Source organism: Neovison vison, chromosome 11 (genome assembly GCF_020171115.1).
Source record: "Neovison vison isolate M4711 chromosome 11, ASM_NN_V1, whole genome shotgun sequence".
NCBI classification, from domain to species: domain Eukaryota; kingdom Metazoa; phylum Chordata; class Mammalia; order Carnivora; family Mustelidae; genus Neogale; species Neogale vison.
This window is the reverse complement of record NC_058101.1, coordinates 134,279,930-134,286,509: the sequence shown is the minus strand read 5'-3', so window position 1 is coordinate 134,286,509 and position 6,580 is coordinate 134,279,930.

Sequence of the window (6,580 nt, the reverse complement as noted above, 5' to 3'; positions counted from 1 at the left end):
TTATTTTTTATATATTTTGGAAATTAGCCTCTAGTCATATATATGATTTGCCAATACTTTTTCCCATTTGACAGGTTGCCTTTTCATTTCATTGATGGTTTCCTTTTCTGTGAAGAACCAAATTACATTTAAATTCATAAGATTTTTGTTATTTATCATATACATATTTGGATTTCTAATTATACTTTCATAGAGCAGAGGATTAACATTTTAAGGTAATATGATTTATTAAGCCCAAAGGATATCTCATATTTGATATGTACTCTAAATTTTTCTGAAATTAGTTTCTAGTTTTAATTTCTAAGAATATTAATGACATAATATAACTTTATTAGCATATATTTATATTATCTTTATGCTTTTTTGCTTCCTATGGCCTATGTGTTATTTATAAGTTTTAAAAATAAAATTTTAGAGAAACATGATTAAAGGCATTTTGAAAATTTACCTGAGTTAGGAAAAGATAATAATTTTTATGTGACATAAAAATAAACAGTATAATGGGAATACATAGATAAGAGTATGATAAGAAGATAGAGTGTCTATTGCAGAGATAAAAGATAAAAGTAGGGAGGTTGTGTCTTAAATTGATAGATCAAGAAATAACAGCTTATATATATTATTAGGAATAAATGAAGGAACTAATTATTAGGAGAAACATGACATGGGGCAAATGGAGCAAGAGACTGCTGGTCGTTATAATAAACACTTCTGAACACAGATGTGAAAATTCTCACCAAAATACTAGCCAATAAGATCCAACAGAACATTCAAAGGATTATTCACCATGACCAAGTGGATTTATTCCAGGACTGCAAGGTTGGCTCAACATCCATAAATCAATTAATGTGATACAATACATTAATAAAAGAACAAGAACCATATTGAACTCTCAATAGATGCTGAAAAAGCATTTGACAAAATACAGCATCCTTTCCTGATCAAAACTCTGCAAAGTGTAGGGATAGAGGGCACATACCTCAATATCATCAAAGCCATCTATGAAAAACCCACCACAAATATAATTCTCAGTGGAGAAAAACTGAGAGCTTTTCTGCTAAGGTCAGGAACACAGCAGCGATGTCCATTATCACCACTCTATTCAACATAGTACTAGAAGTCCTAGCCTCAGCAATCAGACAACAAAAGGACATTAAAGGCATCCAAATCAACAAAGAAGAAGTCAAACTATCACTCTTTGCAGATGATATGACACTATATGTGGAAAACCCAAAGACTCTACTCCAAATATACTAGAACTTGTACAGGAATTCAGTAAAGTGTCAGGATATAAAATCAATGCACAGAAATCAGTTGCATTTCTTTATACCAATAACAATATAGAAGAAAGAGAAATTAAGGAGTCAATCCCATTTACAAATTGTACCAAAAACCATAAGATACCTAGGAATAAACCTAACCAAATAGGCAAAGAATCTATACTCAGAAAACTATAAAGTACTCGTGAAAGAAATTGAGGAAGACACAAAGAAATGGAAAAATGGTCCATGATCCTGGATTGGAAGAACAAATATTGTGAAAATATCTATGCTACCTAAAACAATCTACACATTTAATGCAATTCCTGTCAAAGTACCATCCATCTTTTTCAAAGAAATGGAACAAATAATCCTAAAATTTATATGGAACCAGAAAAGACCTTGAATAGCCAAAGGAATATTGAAAAAGAAAGCCAAAGTTGGTGGCATCACAATTCTGGATTTCAAGCTCTATTACAAAGCTGTCATCATCAAGACAGTATGGTACTGGCACAAAAACAGACACATAGATCAATGGAACAGAATAGAAAGCCCAGAAATAGACCCTCAACTCTGTGGTCAACTGATCTTCAACAAAGCAGGTAAGAATGTCCAATGGGATAAAGACAGTCTCTTCAACAAATGGTGTTGCGAAAATTGGACAGCCACATGCAGAAAAATGAAACTGGACCATTTCCTTACACCACACATGAAAATAGACTCAAAATGGATGAAGGACCTCAATGTGAGAAAGGAATCCATCAAAATCCTTGAGGAGAACACAGGCAGCAACCTCTACAACCTCAGCCACAGCAACTTCTTCCTAGGAACATCGCCAAAGGCAAGGGAAGCTAGGGCAAAAATGAACTATTGGTACTTCATCAAGATCAAAAAGATCAAAAGTTTTGCACAGCAAAGGAAACAGTTAACAAAACCAAAAGACAACTGACAGAATGGGAGAAGATATTTGCAAACAACATATCAGATAAAGAGCTAGTATCCAAAATCTATAAAGAACTTATCAAACTCAACACCCAAAGAACACATATTCCAATCAAGAAATGAGCAGATGACATGAACAGACATTTCTGCAAAGAAGACATCCAGATGGCCAACAGACACATGAAAAAGTGCTCCACATCACTCGGCATCAGGGAAATACAAATCAAAACCACAATGAGATACCACCTCACAGCAGTCGGAATGGCTAAAATTAACAAGTCAGGGAATGTCAGATGCTGGCGAGGATGCAGAAAAAGGGGCACCCTCCTACACTGTTGGTGGGAATGTGGGCTGGTGCAACCACTCTGGAAAATAGCATGGAGGTTCCTCAAAAAGTGGAAAATAGAGCTTACCTTATGACCCAGCAATTGCACTACTGGAAATTTACCCTAAAGGTACAAATGTAGTGATACATAGGGTTACACGCACCTGAATGTTTATAGCAGCAATGTTCACGGTGGCCAAACTATGGAAAGAACCTAGATGTCCACCAACAGATGAATGGATAAAGAAGATGTTGTATATATATATATACAGTGGAATGCTATGCAGCCATCAAAAGAATTGAAATCTTGCCATTTGCAATGACGTGGATGGAGCTAGAGGGTATTATGCTTAGTGAAATAAGTCAATCAGAGAAAGACAACTATCATATGATCTCCCTGATATGAGGAAGTGGAGATGCAACGTGGGGGGTCTGGGGGGTAGGAAAAGAATAAGTGAAACAAGATGGGATCGGGAGGGAGACAAACCTCTTAATCTCACAAAACAAACTGAGGGTGACCGAGGGGAGGGGGTAGGTAGAGGGTGGTGGGGTTATGGACATTGGGGAGGGTATGTGCTATGGTGACTGCTGTGAAGTGTGTAAACCTGGCGATTCACAGACTTGTACTCCTGGGGTTAATAATACATTATATGTTAATAAAAAAAAAATAAACAGTATGCACACACACACAGACTTCTTATTTGACTTCTGTTATATTTTTGCCCTTTGTTGTTTTGCCCTCTCCCGTATATCTGTGTGTGTATTTATATATGTGTGCGTAATATATGCATATATTAAACACATACATGTATTATGTATATATGTATATTATGGCGATCTATCTATCTGTCTATCTATATGAAATAAGATGGTGAAACAAATACATATGTGTCTTTCCCTAACCTCAGGAAAGAACAAAAATTTAAAAAAAAATCTGTTAACATCTCTGGAAAGATGGAAAAGAAAACAACTTTAAACAGTTTAAACAGAACACAAGCTCTGGAGATAAGACTCATTGACCTTTTCGGTTTTGACTTTATCATGTAATGGTTAGATGATCTTATACCTTAGTTTTCCTCATTTCTCTCCCTGCAAAATGGGACAATAATGTTTTCTTTCAAGACTCATGAAGATTAAATGGAAGAAATGTGTGCTAAAAGTTTGCATAGTGCTTAAAACACAGTGTATGTTCAATACATGTTGCTCTTACTATTCTTTTTCTTTTTCTGATTATCGGCATCATTATCACTATGAGGGAAATTATTAGTTACTTTCAAAGAAAGTCAAATACCACACTACAATAATCTTCCTTCTTTGTTCCATTGATATTTTACATTATTTCCTTGATCTCTCCCTTTCTAGTTTTTCCTTCCTATATGTATTCAAACACGTTGGAGTGTCCTACATCTTTAAAAAATATTCATTTAAATCTGTCTCTGCCTTATAACTCTGTGTTTCTTCAAAGCAAAATTTATCAAAAGAATTGTCTAAACATGTCATCTTCTCTTTCTTCCTTCTACTTCTGATTTCAGGCATTACTAAATGGCTAATGAGTTGGACACATTCTACTGATATGTTTCGCCTTTGCTCATACATCCGGTACTTCTGACACCATTTTTGTTGGTATTCCCATGCACCAAACAATTCTCTGTGATACTAGCTTGGTTTCCTATAATTCAATTCAATACTGACACTAACAGGAGTTAATTCAGACACCACAGGTTAAGGTCTCAGTCCCCCTCTTCATATGTCAGTCATAAGTAGGTCCCAGGTCACCTGGTTATCCACAACTTTTGTCTTATTTGGCTATGAATTGAAGGTTCCCATGATATGCTCCTTGGATTTGATAATTTGTAAGAATACCTCCCAGAACTCTGGGAAATGCTTATGCTTAGTTTACCTGTTAATTATATGCTAAAGGATATGATCAGGGATATAGATACACAACTAGGTGAAGAGATACATGGAGTAAACCTTTGAAGGGTCCCAAGCAAAGCAACTTTTGTCCCCATGGAATTGGAAAGTTCTACCCTCCTGACAAATGGATGAATGTCCCTGAACCCCATACTATTGAGATTTTTATGGAGGCTTCATCATGTAGGCATGATTGATTATTAACTCTTTTTCTAGCCTTCCTCCCTTCTCTGGATAGGGAAGTAGGACTGAAAGTTGTAAGTTTATAATCATGGCTTGGTCTTTTTGGTGACCAGTCCCATCCAGGAGTTACCAAGAGTCCTCTTATTAGAACAAAAGACATTCCTAACATCCAGGAAATCCCAAGAAATGTAGGAGTTTGGTGTCAGATGCTCCTACCACTCAGGAACTTAAAAAAATCTTAGAAGCTCTATATCAGGAACCAGAGTCAAAGATTAAATGTTAGAACAAAAGATTCTCCTAGCACTCTTATTTACAAGTGTTTTGTGAACTCTGTCTCAGGAACCAGGGGAAGAGACCAATATACATATTTGATTTTCCTTCTGCCTTTCTGACTGTACTTTGCCCACATTGCTGGCTCCTGTCTTAATATACTCCCAAATATTGAAGTCCTTAAGGCTCAGTACTGGGTATATCTGCCTGTTTCTTAGCTTTGTTCATCTAATGTCACAGTATTAAACACCGTCTATATGCTGTGCCAGGTATGCTAATATCTATATCTCCAAATGACTTGAATCTTCAGAGCTCCAACCCATACCTGTAACTGTCTACCTGACTTTCTAGTTGGGTGACACACAGGTGTCTCAAACTTAATATGCCCCAAACTGAACTCTTGGTCTTTTTTCCATATCTGTCCTCTAATTTTCTTCATTTTATGGAATCCACATTCATCCACTTGCTCCTGCTAGAAACTGAGATTAGCCTTGATCTCTCTCTCCCTCATTTTCCCTGTGTAACCTGACATGAAACTCTTTCAATTCTACTTCAAATAGGTTCTGTAGTTTTAAGCCATCAACTTCTCTATATCAGCATCTCAGAGATCCTGATAAATGATCCAACCCCTCTCACAGTTATGCAAACGTCATCATTATTTCCTTATCAATCATTCTATTTCTAATTTCGCCTCTCTCTAATCAATACACCCTATTGCGATCAGAGTGATATATCAGTTTTTCATTACATATTTTTAAATTTATACCAAAAACTGAAATAGCATAGCAAAACTTTCTTTTGCACTACTAGTGGAAGAATAATTTTCGAGGAAAAAGTAGAAAACATTTAATTATATGTAACTTGCTTAATCAAGATGTTTATTCAAGTAACTCCTTTCAGAGCCAATAAGGTCTAATTATTTATTCCTTTTCACTGAGCTTTTTAATATTTTTTTTCTTGTAGTGGTTGAGAGTCTTCTCTTTATTAATTCGAAATTACACATGATCTTATGAAACCTGAAATTTCTTCTAGAGGCCACTCAGTAAAATTAATTAAGAGATTTTTCATATCAGTAAAATATTCCATTTACAGATACATGTTAAATGAAGAGGATTGATTTTAGGAGAAGAAGCAGTGATTCATGAAAGAAAAAAGGCACTTTGTAATGCTGCATTTATACAATGGGGACAATTAAAAGTACTGATATGATTAAAATATTTCTGAAGAAGACACACTAATCTGCTTCCTTTCTTACACTTGTCTATGTAACATTAGTCTGAGCAAAAGTTACCATTACTTACAAGTTGGACAAATCAAGCAAGAGAGAAAAGATAGGACTCCTTAAAGGTGTTATTGGGTAAGAACAGTGCTACAAAGTAGAACAAAACAGTTCTTACTTTGTTCCATTTTGGTCTTGGCCATTCCTTGTTCTCCATACATCTGGATCTCTTTGCCTTAATGTTGGTTGTTTTGTAGCACACATTTTTCAGAAATATATATCCCAAGTCAGTCTTGCCATTTCAGAGACTATCTGGCTCCCAGTCCAACTGACCTCCCCTTCCTCCTGGATACACAGCTAGCCTATCTGTGCCAGACACCATGAAGCTAGGTCTCACCAAGCTCCTGCCAGTGGACTATGAGCTGTAAACTGTGAGAAGATTCCAGCCCTGGGCTTTTAGGCTTCCTT